Raw genomic sequence first — 22,112 nt, 5'->3', positions numbered from 1 at the left:
AGAAGTTTTTATAGGGGCAGATGTGAGGTTGGACTATTTACCTACATTACGTAATTATTTACACTATGAATGAATGTCTGAATGATAGCACATAGTTGCAAATGTCAGACTGCATGTCTCTGCAGTATTTTAATATTTTTTATTCAGCTATTTAACACTTGTAACAGAGACACCGTCAATTGACATGGTCACGTGAAGTTTATTAGCTTGTAAATTTGGCGACAGGTTTTTAGTTTGTTAATACGTGGAGACTGTAACCCACAGACAATAGGAATTTCTTAATAAACAATGGGGGAAATTAGTATAATGAATTACACTGTAGGATCAGATGCTATACATGTTTTTAATACAACATTATTCCATATCTAATAAATGTACTTTCTACAGTAAATTAAACATTGTGTTTGGATGTATTATTATTTAAAACTTTCACATTTTTTATTTCTCAATTAAAGACACATTCATACCACTGGTGGGTCATTGACAATGTTGTTAATAAATCTTACTATCAATGTTATGTAGCGTGTTTGTGGTGATTTTTTATACATGTTTGTAAAAAGTATATAATTTTCAAAAATTAAAAAATAAATTTAGTAATGTGCCAAGTAATGCCCATCCTTGGAGGACACACTATAGGATTTATACGGTTTAAACACACCATAAATTTAATTGAGCGTTTAGTTACAAATTTCTATAATAATATTGCATAACAAATATTCAACAGAATAAGATGCAATCAAAATTGCAATTGCAGGAATGAAGTATACTAGTTGTTTTCATTAGCAGTTGGTAAAGTTAACTATAAATCTGTATAATTGTCTATGTTGCAAATAAATCTTTAAAATATGTTTTCTATTATTTTAAGTGGAAGCTCATTAATGTTATTGTTAAAATCTTACTATGTAGGGGATATACTTAGGGTTCATACTCAATTTATAAAGTGATTGTTGGTCAACTTAGGTCGTAATGTCCTTTTTTGAGTTTAAAATATATATTTGTATATTGGAGAACCTTTTTAGATAAAAATTGAACAATTATATTACACTATGTATGAAGTTAACAACTAAATTACCCCAAAAATGATATTCATTTGTAATACGGATGTTAATATTCACTGCAACCACATTAACCATAGCCCCCTTGCAACACTTAAGTATATTAATTAATTGCATAGTAAAATTAACTAAGAATGAATTCAGACAGTGTAGTTTGAAAGCCAAAAGTATTTATTAGAAATACAATCCTTAACAATATATTCTGAAAAACCACTGTTATCAATATATGTTATATCAACAAAAAATATTTTATTACAATAATATTGTACAATGAGTAATTTTCGGCCAAAAGTTTTTGGTGAACGTGTTCAAATGGTTCATAAAGCTTTGTAGGATGCTCTCAAATTTAGGTTACTCTCTTTTAATTTCAGTTAGTGCATGTTTTTTCTTTGTGATGATACTCAGTCAAGGTTTTGCTTTCACTGTGAAGCTTTGTAACATCTGTTGAATAAGAAAAGAAAAATTTTGGACATGAGATATTTGTAACCATTATAACACAAGAATATAGCATAGGGTATTAGAATTTTAAAGAAGAAGACTTTAAGTTTGAAGATTTAACAAGATTACCACAGCAAACATTTAATTATAAAAAAAACTTGACTTGACCCAATGACTAGGACTAATTTCATTTTTAAGATACTTACATTTAGAAATGCTGATTCATTTACATTTATTCATTGTGTATCTTGTGAGTTGAAGAGGCTATCTTAAAAAAACATTTGAGTAGACAGTTTGTAGTTGAATTTCCAATGTCTGTCAATAGACTCTAACCCCCCCCTCAAAGAAAAGAGATTTACAATACACATATTAAAAGTTAATTAAAGAGGGAGAAAAGATAAGAAGGCTGCGGGAGTCCAGATAGGGGTGAAACAGTCACAGAAAGAAATTGAGAAAAAATGAATTAATAGAAAGGACCAAAGGAGAGATATATGTCTGGTTCCAAAAGTAATTACCTGATGTGCTGCGGTGGCGCAGGGCAGGCGATTCTTCTGTCTTGATGAGGCGGTTCTTTGGTGGAAGTTGTCAGGTGTTCACTTTCTGTTTCATCTGTTTGCATTGCTATTTTCGAGGTTGGTAGCCGAGCAGGTTGGGAATGTGTTGCACCACTCTCTTGGGCTTTTCATCGCATCATTTAATTTCCCAGGAGTTGCAGACTCGTAGAAACTGTAGTGCTCGCTGCAGCCGCCTGTTGCTGTGTGATCCACATTTCATTCACAGTTGCCCACATTTGATGCTGTGACATTTGTGAGTGCTGTGGAATGTTCCATTTGACGCATTCCCTGGTTCAAAAGTGTTTGGGCAAAGAGATTCTGATTGGCTAAAATTTGTCCAAAACCATGCGAATCACCATGGAACGAGTGGCTTGGTCCTGTGAACTTGCATAGTCATGACCTTCTTCCTCACGCTGTGTTGGTTCAGGTGAGATGTTAGGAACTTCAGCATGTGATGGAGGTGCATTCACCCGTTCTGCGGTTTCTTCAGTTGTGTCCGTGACCTCAATTGTGGCGGGGTCTACCTCTTCAGGTTGCATGGTGTCCGGAAACTGAACTGTGTCTTGCTGAGATTCAGGTTGAGTGGCGTCCTCTGCCTCTATTGTTGTTGTGTGGGCTTCCATTTCCACTGTACAGAAATCTTCTGTTGGATGGACTTCAGTGGAGACATTCTCCAAATTGATCACAGTGTCATCAGTACTTCCATGCTCAGGTACTTCCTCGATAAACAGTTGTCTTCTGTTGTCTTCTGTGATGACAGTGAGGAAAAATGGATAACTATTAACGGAAATTTGTGGCAGGACATGTGTTAACATTACACTTTAAAGGGTAGTATGAACTAGATTTTAATTCCTCGACACTGATAAAACTGAGGAAGCTGAAGATTCTTTGTGTCCAAAGACTTCCCTGTTTTCTTCTGAGTCATGGACAAAAACTCAAAAAGAAAAAAGGAAGAATGCACAAATTACTCCTAATTGTACAAATAGTTATAATTTAATAATTATTAAAATCACTGTATTGTGACAATTCCACATATGCATATATATATCCCAATAAAGCCATAAATTATACCACATAAGAAAGTATACAGTTCGTTGCAATAATGATCAGCTCTAAAATCGCAACTTGATATCACTTCATACAAAGAGTTTTGACTTGTTATTATAAAAATAACTCATTCCATATGACCAGTTATATAATATGAGGATATATAAATAATCAGCGTCTGATATGTACTCCTTAAGAGTAGAGGATCCAGAAATCTCCACAGACACAAATATAGCCATGACCGGCAGTATAAATCAAAGTTAATCAAACAGCGCTCATCTGTTTGCAGATTATAAAGGATGGCACTTGCTTTTTATCCGTAACAGCGGCTCTTGAAGATAAATAGCTGGCAATGTAGTCATATTCAAACAGCGCTTACCCATCTCGGGGAAAGAAAAGATACCATTTGCCTCCTTACCGCATCAGCTCTTGAATACAGGCTGAGTCCTTGTGTGGTGCGCACCAACTAATCCGTCTGGACTGAAACAGAAGTATGATGAAAATGATTCCTCTTGAAAACAGAGCTGGGATAATACCTCTACATCGGCATATAGACGCTGTAATCGTCCTCACAACCAGTATATCAAAGGGAAAACGAGCACCTGGCAACATAGAAGTTTTTGCGACGCGTTTCGTCTGCCTCCTGCAGACTATCTCAAGCAATATGGCTGAAACTTCACACGGCTATTCTTAAATAGGGACCTTCTTATTCAGTTAATTGGGCACAAATGTTTAGCTTATTAGGTCATATACTTCCAGTCTCTATTGAAATTCGTTGAAAATCAACCCATATCGAAAATAAATATAAATACAAATATAAGTAATATTAAAAGTAAAAATAAAAACATATGGTCCAAATAATAAAAACCATATATAAATAATAATATATAAATATATTCACTTAATACAATCAAAATATATTGAAATATAATGTATATACTGGTATATACCATGTATATACCAGTATATACCGTATATACTCGAGTATAAGCCGAGTTTTTCAGCACATTTTTTGTGCTGAAAAAGCCCCCTCTCGGCTTATACTCGAGTGATGCTCTGGGTGATCTAAGTGAGCGGCATCCCTAGTGGGGAGAGAAGGTGCCGTATTGAGAGCAATGCAGGATGCAGCAGAGCGGGCAAGGTGGGTGGTGCAGGTGCGCCTGTGCAGAGTGACCTCTGACATCACGTCACACTGCGCAGAGCCACGTCAAGAACAGATGCTGCCCGGCATTAGACTGCTCATGCAAATCCCGGTATTGGCCACCCTACTGCTGCATTCTGTATGCAGTAGGGTACAAGTGTATTGCTGTAGACAAACAAGGTAAAAATGCGCGGTCAAAACAGATCGGAGCCACCAGCGGGGAAACTACCCAGCACTCAGTGCCAGCTCACACACCGCCCGGACAGGACACCGCTGCCCGCCTGACCTCACAGCCATATCGACATCGCTCCTGCTCAGAGCGGTCAGCGTCTACCCAACCTACCCAGGACCGCGCACAAGACCCCTGGCATCCACCATAATGGTAGTTTGACTACCATCAGAAGGTAATGGCATACTTTTGTCACATCTGAACTACTGTGCATTCCAGGCTGCCAAAGTTAATACAGGCAGAAGCACTATTTAAATCCATCTACCAGCGGCACGGACACACTTATCAGTGCAATACCTACCAGATTGTCATCCATTCATTAACTTGCTCAGCATCCATTAGAAATACTGCTCTGCATGTTGAACACTGTAACATTTACCTCTGTTTAATACTGTGCCATATTTATACTGTCTACTGTTTATATTTGCTTTATACTGTACGAATCCAATACATCTATACTCATTCATTAATCACCCGCCCACCACACCTACCCTTCATTCACATTGGTCACTACTCATCAGTGTACTGGAGCGCAGGGTGACATACCCCTCTACCATAGTAATTTAGGAGTGTGGTTAACTCCCATTTACCCAGCTGCTCGTACACCTCCGTTGCCATAGTGCATTCACCACCTCTCCACCTCTTAAGAAAATAATCTATTAATTGTTGGGGTTTTGGGGTACTACATCAATTAATGTAATTTTATTGGTATCTATTTTTATTTTTGAAATTTACCAGTAGCTGCTGCATTTCCCACCTTAGGCTTATACTCGAGTCAATAAGTTTTCCCAGTTTTTTGTGTTAAAATTAGGTGCCTCGGCTTATATTCGGGTCGACTTATACTCGAGTATATACGGTACCTGTTATTGTACAATGGACCCTATCTTTCCAAGCCTCTCATACATTTGGGACACAAATTGTACCATATTTGACTCCTTTGGCCTTGCTGCTTCCACCCTTCCTTTAACATGCCCAAGATACCATTGGGCTGACTCCCGAGCAATAAATCAAAGGAATTAAACACTGTTGAGTCTTGAAGTCTCTTGGATGGCAAACATCAAATATGGGATAAGAGTGTCCCAATAATTTTTTTCCTGCACCACAGCTTTCCGTAGCATGTGCTTTAATGTGCAATTAAAACAAATGGGACATGACCAGATGTTCCCCACAGATATGTGTATCTGCTGCTTTTAACACTAGCGATACATGAACCTGAGGAACCATTAACTGTTCTACATTTTTTCCTGTACATAACCAACTCTCTACAGAAAGTTATTTTTAATAACAAAATAAGGTATGTCTTCTGCAAGCAGCGTGGCTTTTGTTTCACCATTCACATTAGTCACACTTTTAAATGCATGTTCTAGCATTGCATCATTATGCTGGTCATCATCATCATCATCATCATTTATTTATTTAGCGCCAACATATTCCGTAGCGCTTTACAATTGGGGACAAACATAGTAAACTAATAAACAAACTGAGTAAAACAGGTCAAAGAGGTGAGAAGGCCCTGCTCGCAAGCTTGCAATCTATGGGATTGATTCCCCAAGGTCATGTGCAAAGTCCTGCAAAGGAAACAAAATTGGTATTGTGGATCGGTCCATATCGTCACTGACAGGCAGGGAGAGGTCACCCATGACTTCACCAGCCAACGCTGCTTTGGAGAGTACATGTTTCCTCGCATGGGGATACTTTTGTAGAAGTCTTGTCATGTGTTAGGAACAGTAAGTAATTGCTGTTTTCATTCTGTCTGCTGCAGTGTTGCTGTCAGCCAGGGTGTGATCACTTGAACTCCTCTCACCTGCAGCTCAATCTGACACCTGCCCTGATTGGCTACTGTTGCTTCAAATACCTGACATTTTCACTGAACCTTTGGTGGTTATAGCTTTCACACGCTTGCTTTGCCGTTCTACTGTTTCTGTGTATAGTCTGACCTGTTTAACATTTGGTTTTGACCTCTGCCTGTGACCTGACTGTTCCTGTTTGTTGCCTTTTGCTTTTGACCTCAACTACATTTATTGGTGCGTGGAATGTCCCTTGTCTGTTTTGAGACTCTGCCTTCCGTCTGTGAGATCATCTCTCAGCTGCAGGATCGTGGTGCCCGCTATCTGCTCCATCAGATTCACCTGTGTTACATGTGTTTCTCCTTTCAGAAATCCAGCTCGATCTTGCTCAGGTACCTTGCACTGTGTTGCTCTCCAGCTCTATCTCCACACAGGCCACTACTGGTACTACACCTATTTTCTACTCAACATTGCCAAGCAGTTATACTGGTGGAGATTGGTACTACATTTTATTGTAACTCAGTATATCTGTGTTATCTGGTCCAGGTGTATCCTGCATCCTTGTTGCCATATATACAGTGTCTCTGCTCAGCATCTCACTGTCAAGTCCTATGTGCTGCCCACCTACGTGTGTTACGTTATCACTACTTGAGAATAAGTCCTGGGAACAACTGAGTGCCGGCGATCATATCTGGTTCCATGAGAAAGGGCATTGATAAAGGTAAAGCTCTCACCAACAACAGGTTCTGCTTACTTGTAGGGTGATTCGTGACACTGTGACCCACAGGATAACATTCTGGTTTGGTCATTCCCAAAGATTGAGGTCCAGATATTGTAGTTTCTTAGCCAGATTCTTTAAGACTGGGTTTCCAACTGTTGTATCAGTTGCCGACATGTCCGGCCAGACTTGCTCACCAAGGACTTCTTTAAACAGTGGGAAGTCTTGCTTCGGAATAAGGGGATATAGCTGTTTGGGTATTATGGCAGCCACTACCATAACTGTTTTGCTTTTAAGTGTGACTGGCAGAAGTGTTCTCTCATACTCAGTTGTCCCATGTATGTACAGGACCTTCACCTTGGGCTAAACGAGTAATTATGGTTTTGGGCACGGCAGAGCTGGAAACCAATGAAGTTCACTCCCAAAGTCAAACAAAGCTAGGACAAGATTTGGGTTGACTAGCACAGTCACCGGAACAATTAAGGACTTCCTTATGTGGGACTCATATTATAACAGCTTGGACAAGCAGACCAACATGTGCAACAGAACTGTCCATGGGTTCCGGTAGTTTAGGACACTCGACTCAGAAATGGCCTGGCTCACCACTTTTAAAGCACTTTGGACTAGACAGCTTTGTAACCAGCCCTCTATCAGTAGACGTTTTACCATTGGGCCCTGTAGCAAGGATTGTCAAACTTGTTTTTTGACGTGGCATCGGCTTTGCCATGAACACTGGTGCTTTGGTAATTTGCTGTAAAGCACAAAACTCTCTCTTTCCACTCTTCAAGCTCATCATAAGTCTGTGGGTCTGATTGCAGCAGCCATCTTTGTAATCTGCGGTCCAACCCCTGGATGCAGTTATCGATTGCCAAAACTCCAATAATCAGAGTGGGCTCAGCATAGGCCCCTTAACCCCGATATCTCAGACTTTAATCAAGGATAATCCCAGGCCCACTGTAAATCGCCAGTTAGATATGACGCCAGCCTCTCAACCCAAGCTTCAGGAGGCCAATTTGTTCCATTTGCAGCTCTCTCAAAGCACACAAGACACGCTTTTATGTCATCAGCTGGTGACATTTTCTGCGAAGCCGGACCAGATGGTACATTTATGTCCCGCCTCACCTGGACTAACTCTTCCCTTAAGAGCCTGGTGTTTTCCTATGTGACTCTGCAACTTGTAGCACCTGTGCTGCCACATTCACAATGGCTTTAAAAACTTCCTCCATATTAATGTCTATGTGGGTTGGGTAGCAGAAACTTGCTTCCCTGTGAATCCCACTTCTTACATCACTTGTGACATGGGCACACTTCAGGTGATTCACACAGGAAAACACCTTCTTGCTTTTACTGCATTTTATTGTCAAGATGGCAAAGTATTTCATAACATAAAGTCTGCACAAAATTTTCTTATGCCCCTAAAGCTAAAGCAACATAGACCAGGTCCATAGACATCTGTCACACACATAATAGTAAAAGACAGCTTTAAATAGTTTACACTCATCCCACAGCCCTAAATTGATGGACAGATGACACTCCCACCTTTCCTTTAAAATTGAGTACTTTGCAGGTGCTCTGTTTAATTACAGACACACCCTGTCAGCGTTCAGCTTGCTGTGGAAAGGATGTCTTTTAAACCAGTTCAAAATATGTAAATTAAATCAGTCTCTTTACTATTATTTTGTCACACATATGTCCTCCAACTGTATCTCTTTACCTTAGGTCAACTACTGAATAAATATATACCGATCACCCGATTACCAATATATAGGGAAAAATTAGAATATTCAAAACCAGGCAGAAATGCTGGATTGTTCCAGATTGAGAAGAGATAGGGGGATGGTGGCATTTGACAAGAGTTTGAATTTCTGTTTATACCTCTCCCAGATTGTAAGGGGAAAAGCTACAGTATACTGTAGCTACAGCCTTCTGAAATCAGGACCTCAGTTTTGGGAGGAAGGATCTAGAGTGAGGAGGAGACAGAGATTGTGTTGGTCCGGGATCATTTAATAGAGACCTAGATTCTAGAACCATGTGGGAATTTTGAAAAATTCTGCTATAGACAATTATTTGTGATCGTTTCAATACATAAAATAACAGTGATAGGAGTGTAATTTGTATTATATTTACATTATGAGGAGGAATGAGTGGCAGGGTGTGCCAAACGTCCATTTTACTTTTAATTTTATAAATTATTCAAATTTTATAAAGCCATATGTACTCTTGCCATACGGTATTTAATTAAATTCAGCCACAGACATAGCCAGAGGGCATGTTTAGGTAGGGTTGCTGTTTAATCAGTAAGTAAACACAAGGGTATCACCAATAACAATGACAAATAAGACCAGAGACAAGGGATACATGGTCTTGTGTCTCTGTGGAACTCAAAGATTTAGATATTCTAGCTACCTGCAAGAACCCAGGTTATCAGGTGGTATAAAAAATATTGATCCATTTTACAAAATCACTCCCAATTTTTTTATAATTTACCAAAGATATTCCCATTCTCCAGGCTCAAAGACATTGGCAGCATCTAAACACAGTACCACTTATAAGATTTGACTTTATTTTGATTCGTCACAGACTTGCAACAATCAGTGAGAGACACATAATTCACTGGTAATAATGGGCATGCATCTCAGCTGTATCCTGTGTTCCTGACAGATTTTTGCTCTCCCATTGATGTCACTAATAGAGTGCCTAGGCCCACATCCTCTGTAGTAAGTCACAGTGTTGGTCTCAGTATTAGAATGATGTTGGATGGTTGTTTTGGGACCCAAAAAATGGGCAAAATTTGGACAGACATGCTGAAATTTGGAAAACTGGGAACTCTGTGGTTATAATTACAACAATTAGGCCTGAATTTCTTTTTTGCCTTTGTAGGCCATATTTGCTTCCATTATCCACCATTACCACAAAGATTCAGTGGTATGATTTCTGTCATGTATCATCTGTATAAAATAAATGAGTTTAATCTAGTAGTATTCTAAAAAAAACTATTACTATGCTTGTAGGCATATATAAGAATAAAATAGTTAAACTGGTTTCTGTCTTATATTTATTTTTTAATACAAGTAAACATTTTATGTAGTGTAATAATGCACAGTTGAATTGGAGCTAGTGTGCAGTTGCCACTCTAATTAATTTCACCAAATTAGCTCTATCACTATAAATTTTTGATAGACTGAAACGCACATGAGAGCAATATGAGTTTTGTTTCAATACTGTCTAATACATAATCAATTATTACTTATCTGCTCATTGCTATGAAGCACTGTGTGTATTATCTTCTTATCTTGTAGATGGGTTCTGTGGTGATGTAGAACTGGAGATCCGTATGGATGTTTGATGATGACATGGTGATGAATTTCGAAAAGAGAGATATCTGGGAGGGCTGTGGAAAAACATAACAGTTTTAGATGCAGTGCAAATTTGTTTTTTATAAGATAGGTACAATAAAAATGAGGAATTGAAGTGGGAGGGATAGGGACAAATAAAATGTCAAGTTCAAGAAAGAAATAGAATAAAGTAACGTTAAAAACAAACAGAGTGAAAGGCTGTGTGATGGGGAAGACCCACTCCCGCTCCATAGGCGGAGAGGCATAGACTATGCACTGATGGCCGGAGGAACGACAGCCCAATCGCCTATTGAAGGGTTAAAGCCTTCAATTCGAAGGAGCTTCTTGTTATTACTGATTCAAAGCGCTCAGCATTCGTAGCTCCGCCCACAACCGCACAGCTTGCTTGGGCTTTTATTTACTCATATGAATCTCAGATATGTCTGTAGCATTGTAAGTAAAAAGTTGCATTTTAAACGATAAAAACAGTAGTATTTATGAAAATAGAGGTATGTATCATGCAGAGGTAAATAGTCATACTAGGTAAATAGTCAGATTTTGACCATGCATATAAAGATCCACTTCAGGGGTGGGTGGGGTGTGTGGAGATTTTCTGAGGATTGGTTCCCTGTATGGTGCAGGGTTGACTGGTGTTTAGTTTCTGTGCTCTTCCAGCAGATCCAGTGATCATTGCTGTCCTGTGTCTTGGGAAGGATGCTGTTGCTCCATCTGGGGACCTGTCATAACCTCACTCCATCAGGAGATACTCGCCAGGTGCTGGGTAAATTGGAGCACCCACAAGTGGTGGGGAGACTGATACCCGGAGCCCCACCACGCTGGTGGAGAGATACCAGGACTCCCTGAAACTCCTGTTAACAGACTCTTTTGCCTGTGGAACTGTTGCAAGACTAAGGTGGGTGGTGAACACACGTTAACAAGCTCTCCAGTACTTCAGTACTATAATGTGCATTTATCAGTAGTGATCTCTGCAGAAGCCTCACAACACAGACTGGGTTCTGTTTGCCTCCAAACTTTTTCAGATTACGATTTTATACCTGTTTTTATGTGTTTTTAACAATAAAGTTTTTTGAAAAAAACTGCCGGGAGAACAACCTTAAATAAGCCCTCCCACCTAGTAACTACTACTCTTTGAGGAGGTCCTTTATGGATGAAACATGTTAGAGGAAGTCCACACTAATTTTGATCCCCATGTCACTCCATACAGGTAGTGCGTGCATTTCATAGTGCGTTCCAGCATATCGGGACTGCAATGTCCAGCAAAGCAGCACTACGAATCGGACACTAAGAGACGACCAGCAAGTTTACTGGAGGAAATAGGGTAAGAGCACAGTTAGCATAGTTTTAGAGCCAGCTTACCCTACACGATCAGGCAGCAGTGTCTGTATCTGGCGCTTCACTACCAGCATTCTGTCTGGAGCATCACCTCTATAATAACAGCATTTATTAATGCTACCACATATTCAATGAGCTTTTGCATTTTTTTTATATGTTTATATATTTTATATTTAACTTTTTTTTATCTTTTGCACATATTGTTTTTTAGGAATTGGTATTCTTGTATCATCCAGTATTTTAGGAGTCTGCACTTGTTATATTTTATATATATATTAATATATATATAATTATTTTATATCAGTCTTTTTCATTGCGCTCCTTTTATGTTATATCATAGAACTGTTAGGAACTCCCAAGCCAGTACAGTGAAACCCGGGGACTACTCTGAAGGCCCGGTGTTCGCTGGAGCCCCTAGTGGTGGGGACAGACTTGGCTGCGGGCTGACCGAGGGTCGAGTAACGTATACTGACTTACAGGAGCACCCAGGAGTGGAGTGATTGGCGGGCTGTAGTGAAGAGGGGATCCAAGGTCAAAGGTCACTAGCACAGGTACAAAATCCGGGGACAAGCGAAAGGTCAGACACACAGGCAAAAGAAGCAGAATCCGGAATCCAGGCAAAAAGGTCAGGGTCGGAAGCGAAGGTTCAATGGTCCAGGAACAAGCAAAGGTCAAAACACGGAAGTCAATCCAAGGTAATAATAACCAACAGAGAGAACAAGCAGGCAGCAGAACTAAGGACAGAACGCTATAACCGGCAGTGAGGGTGCAGACCTCACTGCCTTAAATACTAGTACCAGCCAATCAGAGCTTAGCTCTGATATCACATGGGCAGGTTCAAACCTACAACATTAATCAGCCCACAGGCTTGTGGGCGCTTCTGCGCATGCGCCCGGGTGTCCCCGGCTGCCGGGATGCAGCGCCACTGTAGTTAGTGTCCGACCGTTGCCGGGTGAACACAGGATGTGACGTCCCGATCGCCATAGCGACGACCGGGACGCCTACAAGAACCAGGTGAGAGTCGCGGCGGCCGCAGGCACCGTGTGCTGACAAGAACATCTATTTTTGGTGGACTCTTATTCAGGGTGGTTTGAGATTGACTACCTACCCAATTTCAGCAGCTCTACTTTTATTGCCAAACTCAAGAGACACTTTCCTACACATGGTATCCAACAACAACTCATCATGGACTACTCCATGCAATTCACGGCAAGAATGCAAAGAGTTTGCAAATACCTGGGACTTTCAACATACTACCAGCAGCAATCACTATCCTTAATCCAATGGGCTAGCTGAAAAAGCTGTCCGTTTAGTCAAACACCTGCTGGGAAAATGCATACATGATAAGAGCGATATCTTTGTAGCATTGCTTAACCTCAAAAATACACCACCGGATAGTTTACCATCACCTGCCCAGCGGTTATTGTCGAGCAGCTCCCTGTTACTAAGCAACATTTGCTACAGCAAGTATGAACATGAGAACAGACAGTACTAACATCAAAATGGTTGTTCAACAAAAAAATGTTATGACCAAGCAGCACATCGTCTTCTACATCTTGTTCTAGGTCAAGCAGTCTGAATGCAAACTCCTTGCGGATATGATGGACCAGCCACCTTCAAGAATCTGCTTGTCCCAAAAGTTACATGGTACAAGCTGAGGGTGCCACATCACCTGCTGAGTGTGCCTGAGGAAATTCCTCCAGCAACCAATCCAACTATGGTTGACCCAGAACTCATTCACACTTCACAGGAGTCAAGATCTGGTGGGCCCATAACCATACCTTCAGAGTCAAGACTGAATGTTCAGGTGAATTTTTGGGAAATCATCAACTGGTGTTGCTTCCTATCATCACAAGATCTAGTTGGATGTCTAAGCCTAACCTGAAATTCAACGACTATGTAACTTAGTGGTAATTCTTCCATTACCTTTCCTCCTATTATCCTGCCGCCCCATCCTACCCCATTGTCACTTTAGGGCTAACCCACTATCTGTATTTTGAAGAGAAGGATGTAAATGTTTTACCTGCCAGAGCCTGGCAGGAAGTGAAGTCAGTGGCTAGGCAAGCTGGAAAGTTCTTGTCCTTGGTTCTGCATTCTAGTTATGTATGTCATACTGAGTAAACACGTTATGGATGTGACAACAAAGTTGCCCTCAGAAAAAAGGTATCCATGATAGCCTGCCCCTCTATAAGGGTGTAGAGTGTGACAAAGAATTGACACCCGCCTTGGTTTGTGTCCGAGTGTATTTTGGTAGGACTTGTTGGAATTCAATGTCACCTCCAGGGTTCTCTCCATCCCCTATGCTATTTTTAAGTAACAGGTTCTCTCCTGTTTGTCTGTTCAGTCAGTTGTGCATTACTGATGCAACCATGTGTAGGATCTGTCTTGCAGTTCACTGATTCAGCTGGTTACTAGGTAAATAGCAACAAGCTTCTCTTCATCTCCCAGTCTGCAAGCTGTGTTATTAGTTACCACATCCATGCAGCTAATTATCTTGCAGTTTCTGATTGATGCTGCTGCCTTTATAAATCTCTTCCTGGCAGCAAACCAATGCTGGTGATAGTTCCTGCTTGACCTAGTGTGCATTGTGTCCTGACCTATTCTGTTCTCTGTATTTGACCTGGGTTGTTCTAATGATTCTGCTGTTTTCACCACTCCTGATCCTTTGCTTTGCTAAATGGATTTTGCTCTCATATCTCTACCTGCCCTAACCCCTGGCTTGTTTGCTGTCTTCTCTACTCCTGATCCTTCACCTGTAATTCCAACAATGTACTATATGCCATCAGATGCAGTTGCGACAAAATTTACATAGGAAGAACCACTCGCCCCTTGAAGGTGAGACTGCGGGAACACTTCTACAATATAAGAAGGGGCTTAGAAACACATGCACTTTCACAGCACTTTAAATCTTACCCCTCATGTTCAGATAGGCATGTAACTGGTTTTTGGGGATTACAAAAAGAGGAAGAATCTTGGAAAAACAAGGATGTCCTTGTCAATCTGTCCAAATCCGAAATGAGATGGATTTTTAACATAGATACTTCGAACCCAAAGGGGTTAAATGCCGATTTTGAACTAAAGTGTTTTTTATAATTATTTTTAGAATCGCATGCATCTATTTTTATGACATGTTTTTAATATATTTTTCACTTTTTGTATAGTGTTCAATATGTGCTTGATGAGATAAAGTGATAGAACATTTACTGCTTTTTCTGTTGTGTTTGTCTGTGCTTTGTCATCTGTCCTGCGAGTTCTAGATGGATCCCTTTATACAATCCTTGGAAGGTGATAAAAGACTGCGGATTTTTATAGTTTAGTACACAAATGTATTAGATAGGTATTATCAATGAGGGTTTATTGAAACATTGTATCGATCTCTATTCGTGGTCCATAACGATAACCCGGAACTTCCGGTCATGTGATTCAACCAAGCCTCGGACGGAGGTATGTCTGGATCGCAAATGAGTATAAAGAGGAGTGCGGGACACTTGAAATTTTAACCTTGAAAAAGACTACATCAAAGTCGAAACGTGTTGGATTTATCTGCTACCATATCGGGACTGTGAGGAGCGCATATGTTCAGACGAGGCCGTTTGCTGTGAGAGATTGTGGACATTTCCATCTCCATTGATACATGTGCTTTTTTCACTGTTTTTCCGGTACGAGCATAATTGTTTATGTACAAAATCATCTGATTTAAAAAGACAATGCGCTAGATCCTATATGTTCCTTTTTACTTTGAGCTTTTGATACCATTGGTGCAACCTGAGGACGAGTGGGACATCCGTTTTACCTTGATGGGCTTGTTTTCGCCTTGGTCCTAGTAAGCATATACCCTGGAGGGGTGTCATATAGAGTGAAGTCACGGGTGTCGTGTATTTCATATTCAAGCACGGGCATTTTTGCATTATGTGGTTATCCAATTGATATGTCAACATACTACACTATTAGTTCCTTTTGTGTTGCATTTTTTCACATTCCAGAGAATCACACATGGTCATTATACATTTGGCCATCCATCATCTGGTTCAAGTGTGCGTGAAGGTAGCGCCATATGTATGTATCAGTTGTGGTTTTACACTACTCCTGATCCTGCCTGTCTGACTCTGGCACTTGTCTGATGGAGTGGAAAGCCCATGATATCAGGTAGTGAGCAACGAGAATGTATTGTGCAGAACTCAGACTACTCTGCCTTAACCCCGGCCTGTCTGACTCTGAGTTCGACCAAATACATCTATGACAAGAAAATATCCACCGCACCAGGCAATCACTCACCATGTATGATGTATATAATATATAATTGAATTATAACATTTCAACAGTTACTAGGGTGGTGGTCCCCAACCATGTATAGCTCACAGATAATAATAGGAAAAATAAAGAAAACATGGAATGTAAGTGAGGACACTCTTAGAGTAATAGAGTAATATTTTAAAATAAAAACTTTATTGGGTATATAATAAAATAATCCCTAAATGGGCAATAAGCCACCAGTAGCGAAATATTTAAAAACAACAATGAACAGTGACAGAAGTGCAAGATTGGTGTTTAAAATTGGCAGCTGCTGCTGCCCCACCTCGCTATGTTAAATATATTTGGTAGTGAATCAATAATCACAATAATAAATTGTTATGAGATCCTGAATTGTTAATCTCTCAATAAAGATTATATAATTTCTTTTGATGTCCTAATTGACACCGTATAACACTGAGTATTTAAAAGTTAGATAGACAGATGAATATTATATCTGACGATTAACAAGGTGCAAGATTTAACTTGGCTAGCCTAGTTAAAGTGAGTATAGTCCTAGACAACAATAATTAGCGGCACTACCCCTGGTATATCCAGGACGTGAACCGCTTAGAGTAGCGTTCTTTTCTCTATCTAAAAGTAATCTAGTACAAAAATCCAATAGAAAGGATAAGAAATGATTACATTGGGCACCTCGATGGAATCCAAGAAAATAATAGGTCAAAAATAACTGTTAATACAACTTTATTTGATAATTGTGTTAAAACAATCTACTAGCGAAATATTAAAAAGTGCATATGTGAATCATGAGAGACAAACATATTACTGATAAAATGGACAAAAAAGTGTCCAGCCGCGGTACTGCTCGTATTTAGATCCTTAGCGCTATCTGATCAAAACGTATAAACTACAGACTGCTGATTCCCTCAGCATTACACTATACCTTAACAACGTTAATCTTATCACTATACATTCTTAACTACAAATAAAGACACCGACAACTTTATAGTGGCAAATAACGTAAACTTTTTATTTATTTATTTATTTTTATTTATTTGTTTACTATAATTTAACCTATGAAAGGGTGGCTGCGAGAGCGATACAATCAGCTAACAACTAATAGCGAAACCAAACAGTGTATGGCCCACAGGCACTAACCACTGGTCCCAGGCACCACAGTCCTATACGATTGGCCGGTGCTAAATCTGGCGTCATCGTGACCACTCCCTTCTGGGCTCCCCAAGACGTACGCGCACAGTGCAGGTCAAGGGGTCCTCGCACAGAGGTACCAAGAGCCGGGGTGCTTCAAAAGGAGCAGTGACATGCGGCCAATCAACGATAGCTCCGTATGAATTAGTCGCTGATTGTAAAAGCTCCCCTGCCTGCCAACCTTTCCCATTTCTTCTTCTACTAAGCCCTAACTTAATGCAAACAGGGAGGGTGGGCGGGAAATCCCAATGACAAGAGGAAATAGCTCTGCCTAGTCAGTGGTTTATATCAAAAGTCTCCTCCTACCTTCCCCCTAACATCCGGGAACCAAACACCTCCCACATTTAACCCTGTATTGTCCGTGCCTGCTTTGTGACAAGCAGCTGTGTTTATCTGCATTCAGCTTAAGGGCTTCATTTTTAATATATCTGCTAAAGGATTGAGTTAATATATGAAATATTCGTTTAGTTTGATAATAGTCCCTTTTCAGAGATCAGATAGCATCGGGTTAAGAGATAATGCCAAAATTCCACTCCTTATCTCCCCCCGTTGTACACTCGCCATATATAAACAGTTCGGATGAAAGTAGCTAGACTTATACAAAATTAGTGTACTGAATGTGATGATCTTGTGACCAGCTGGATATATATGCTCTTAACCAGTGATCATCATTAGTCTCATGATATATTCTCTCCAGAGCTTCCACTTAAATCCCCTATAGGACTGGTGTCACGGGCACTAGGAGTTTTACCCAGAATTCACCAGGTGTAGCTACACTTACCAGAAGTGCGGACCTCTGGGTAGTGTGGTGAATCAGTGCAACTATACAGTAGAATAAAGGAAAGGAATGTCAATAGTATAAATGCTGAGTCTTGGCACCGTGGAACTGTGATGGTACAGCAGTTTAGTAAACTGGATAAAATGAGGAAAGAGTGCAAGGGCTTGATTTACTATCAGGCGTGATGCATGGCGACTTGAGCCGCCATGCATCGCAGCAGTTTTCCGGCGGATTTGCATTGCAAACAGCCGGATTTACGAATGGGCGCATTTTATCTTAAATTTGAAGCCGCCGGCGATGTCACGGCGGGATGTAATGCTCAAAGTCGCCGGCGGCTTTGAATAGAACATGGCGCTTTTGCTTTAAATGACGGCGCTTTCGTGTAAAGGCGGTTTTTTTGAAAATTACACCTGTCTCCTGGCCTGTTACTATTGGCTATTTTCAAAGTCAGGAGATTTGACATCACAAGCCCTATATAAACCACTGGCCTGACACTTTTTTCTCTGATAGGGTTTTGAGGAGTTTTGTGAGAGGAGTTTGGAGGATAGTGCTTTGTGAGAGTTGGTGAGAGTTGGAGTTTGGTGGATTGGTGGAGTGATTGAAGTGTGAGTAGTCCTGTGGTATTTTTCTGTTTTGTACATTTATTTTCTCATTTATTTTCTGTCTTGTATTTTTTGTATTTGACTTGTCCTTTGTCTGTGTTACTTGTGTGTGCCTGTGTTGAGAGTGTGTCTGTAGTTAGTCTAGTTTGTCCTTTGTGTTTGTCAGTCCTTCAGTGTTTTGTGTTTTTCTGTGTGAAAATGTCCAGAGATAGGAGGGGAGAACAGGCTGAGGAGAGGGAGATGGAGGTTGAGGGGTCAGAGGAGGGAGAGGGAGAGTTTGATGAGACAGGACAGGGCAGGAAGACAAAGACAGGGAGGAATGTGCGTTTCTCACATGATGAGAATTGGTGCACAATATTATTCCTTGCTATGAGGTCATCCTAGGCAACCTGGCAGCCCGGACTCCTCTAAGGCGGCGTCACCAATTGTGGGGGCGTGTCTGTGATGCCGTGAACGCGGTGGGCCCACTGAAGTGGACAGTGGCACACTGCCGCAAGCTCTTCTCTGACATTAAGAGGAGGCTGAAGGAAAAAATGGCCCAGGAAAGGAGGTCTATAAGGCGCATGGGTGGTGGCCCCCCCACTTTGTGTAGAGTACACCAGTTACGAGGAGGAGCTGCGCCAGAAAAATGCCGGCTGAGATTGTAAAGGGCATAAATGTGCAAGATACCGATTCGCCCTCTTTTGGCCAAGTAGTTGGGGAGTTATTTGTTTTTTTTACCCTAACAGTATTTTAAATGCTTTTTTCTTTTTAAACAATTTTTTTACAATTTTTTTTTTTTTGAAAAGTGTATTTTTTACTCTATTAGTTTGTAAAGGACTTTTGTTTTAAAAAAAATTGTTTTTTTATTCGCAAACAAATTTTTTAAAAAAACTGTATATTTTTAAAATGTTTTTTTGCTGCAAATACATTGTATGCTTTTTCTATTACATCCAGAATCGCCAGGACCGCAGTTCAGTCCCAGTCCGAGACCTACACCTCCACCTTCAGCGAGAGATTCGGGCACAGACGAGCAAGCAGGTGCGTGATTTATGTTTAGGAGAGAAATAATGGAGTTAATTGATTTTCTGTGCAAATGTTGCTGTCAATGTAATTTGTTTTTAGGGCTACATTTACTAAACTGAGATGTTGCCTATACCAACCAATCATAATATACCTTTACTTTATGTATTGCATTCAACAAAATGACAGCTACAATCTGATTGGTTGCTATAGGCAACATCTCCACTTTTGCAACCACGCAGTTTACTCAAAATACCCCAGCATGTACTACACAGAGGGAGTACTAAAATGGTATTAGTTTACCCCAAAGCACGGTCTATCAGAATTTGGCTGACTAAATCCTCATATTTGTAGGTTAAAAATACTTTGCTTTTTTACCCCCCTTAGCCATACATAGTCCAAATGATAATGTGTATTCAAAAGATAAAAAGTGCATCCTGAAGCAGGTAGCATAGGACAAGAAATTAGGAATGCAAACATTGTGAAACAATCTGTAGTTGCTAAAGATTATTCTTTCCTATCCAGTGTTCAGAATGCAATATACAAACATATTATATCCTATATACTTACCGTCATTTTTCATACACAGGGCCCTCTTCATACCAGGCACCTCAGGCGGAGTCCCTGCAAATGTCCCCTGAGCCAGATGAGCAAACGATAATCACCCTGGAAACAGTGGATGACCCTGTGTCTGGTTTCCAGGATGTTGCACCTGGCCCTGCTGAAGCCCCAGCACACCAGCAACCTGCACCGCAAAGTAAGGACCCAGCCAGAGAAATGGCGCTGTCTATTGGCGCTTTCCAGCAGCAGCAAACATTCTTCATGGAGAGCCAAACTCGCCACATGTCCCAAATTGTGGCCCAGTTGAGGCGGATACACCGCACAAATAGCCAAATCCCTGCTGCAATCAACCGTCTGGCTAATGCATGGGAACAATCAAATCTGTAGATGGCCCAAATGACTGGGGCTGTGGAGGCATTACATTCCTCCGTTCGCGAGGGGAATGCGAACGTGACCCGGCTGGAAGGGCAACTACAGCAGGAACTCATTGCCCGCTTGCCTGCACCTTTTTCATCGGCCACCACCAGTACCGCTAGTACGCCAAGCAGATCGGCACAGAGTACTCCTCCAAGGAGAGGTGCTCGCACCAGGGGTGGGCGAGGGAGAGGAGAGAGTGGGGCAAGACATAGCGATATGCCAGCAAAAAGGCGTCGCTAGCGCTAAACCATTCTTATTACCTAATGTTTTGTTCAGTTTGTGTAAGCATTATACTTTATTATTTATTGTGTTGTACTGCAATAAATGCAGTAAAATTTCTATGGTGTCAGTGTTTCTTTTCTGCTAATTAAACAAGAGTATACTGATGTTTAAAAAAACTATGCACTCAAATCACTTACACATTGACCTCTGACTGTCACTTTCCAGGGATGTTCATATTTACCACATGAGGAGTACACACTATCCTCTTTTTAAAGGTTCCAATGTACAAAACAATTGAAATAAAAAAAAACATTGCACTCACATCAAAAACATTTTAGAGAAATAAATGTTTTTCCTATTCTGCACTTACATGTGAAGTAGTTTGTGATGAGACGGACTCTAATCTGCCTTCCGCCCTCTGTGCTCTCGGTGTGACACGGACCCCTTCTTCTTCACTGTCTACTGCAATAATCGGTGGGGTAAGTTGATGTAATGCTAGATTATGTATCAAACAGCCAGCCAGGATAATATCAGACCCCTTTTCAGGTGCATACATAGCCACCCCACCAGAATATTCTAGTAACCTGAACCTAGTTTACCAAAGTATAAAGGTACGCTATAACACACCTCTACTAGTGGGTATGTGCCTCATTGAATTTGTGCTGTGCAGATGTGTGAGGATGGAGTCATCAGCCAGAAACTCATTCTTTATTGAGCACATTTAGAATTGCTTTTACACTTTGTTAAGGGATTTGTTGCAATATTAAAATAAAAAACAACAAATTTGGAAATCAGTAAATAAATTGCATGGTGGGAAAAGACAAGAGAAAAAGAAACCAAAAAAACACTGCAATTACAAGACACTGGCCTTTTAACATATACAATCCCAAAGGAGCTAACTTTGTACATGAAATGGCCCTTTCCCTTCTGTTCTGATTGACCAAATACCTGAAACAGCACACTGTTTGAACAATCTCGCCGCTCACAAGCAGCGCTTTCATTTTGGTTGTTTGAATGGCGGTTTTCCGGCAGCTTTATAAACCCCCTAATAGTAAATCCGGCTGTTTGTATGTTGAACATTGTTGAAACTGTCATGGCGCTTCATACAGAGGCGGGTTTCAAAACATCATTTCTGGCCATTTGGACGGCGGGTTTAGCCTTAGTAAATTCGGCGATGGCTTAACCCCTGCCGAAAGTCGGCGGGTTTACAAACACGCCTGATAGTAAATCTAGCCCCAAGTGCCTTAGCACGCAGGTAGCATATAGCAGGCCAGTACTTGATAACTGGATAATGTTAGGCAAAGACCAATCAACAATATAGTAGAAGAGTCAGCGACTTGCAGCTACAATACAGAGGCACTTGTAGACTTTAGTCCAGCTAATAGGTACCATACAGAGTAGTAGATATATCAC

General features: G+C 40.6%; 2 long non-coding RNA genes across 2 annotated transcripts in view; both read right to left on the bottom strand.

Annotated features, from left to right (window-relative positions):
- Positions 1-1,205: 1,205 nt before the first annotated feature.
- Positions 1,206-3,561, bottom strand: LOC142108713 (uncharacterized). Its single transcript, XR_012680204.1, has 3 exons — positions 3,474-3,561; positions 2,009-2,785; positions 1,206-1,496 (listed from the first exon to the last, which is right to left on the bottom strand). It is a non-coding gene; the product is annotated as an uncharacterized LOC142108713 (long non-coding RNA).
- A 6,664-nt stretch (positions 3,562-10,225) lies between these two features.
- The window catches only part of LOC142108494 (uncharacterized), a 52,676-nt gene continuing 40,789 nt past the window's right edge, over positions 10,226-22,112 (bottom strand). The window contains exon 3 of the long non-coding RNA XR_012680164.1: positions 10,226-10,360. This is a non-coding gene — a long non-coding RNA (uncharacterized LOC142108494). The remainder of the gene's footprint in view (positions 10,361-22,112) is intronic.

This window comes from Mixophyes fleayi, chromosome 12, assembly GCF_038048845.1.
Source record: "Mixophyes fleayi isolate aMixFle1 chromosome 12, aMixFle1.hap1, whole genome shotgun sequence".
Lineage (NCBI taxonomy): Eukaryota > Metazoa > Chordata > Amphibia > Anura > Limnodynastidae > Mixophyes > Mixophyes fleayi.
The sequence above is the reverse complement of the archived record's forward strand: the minus strand, read 5'-3'. Positions and strand labels throughout refer to the sequence as shown.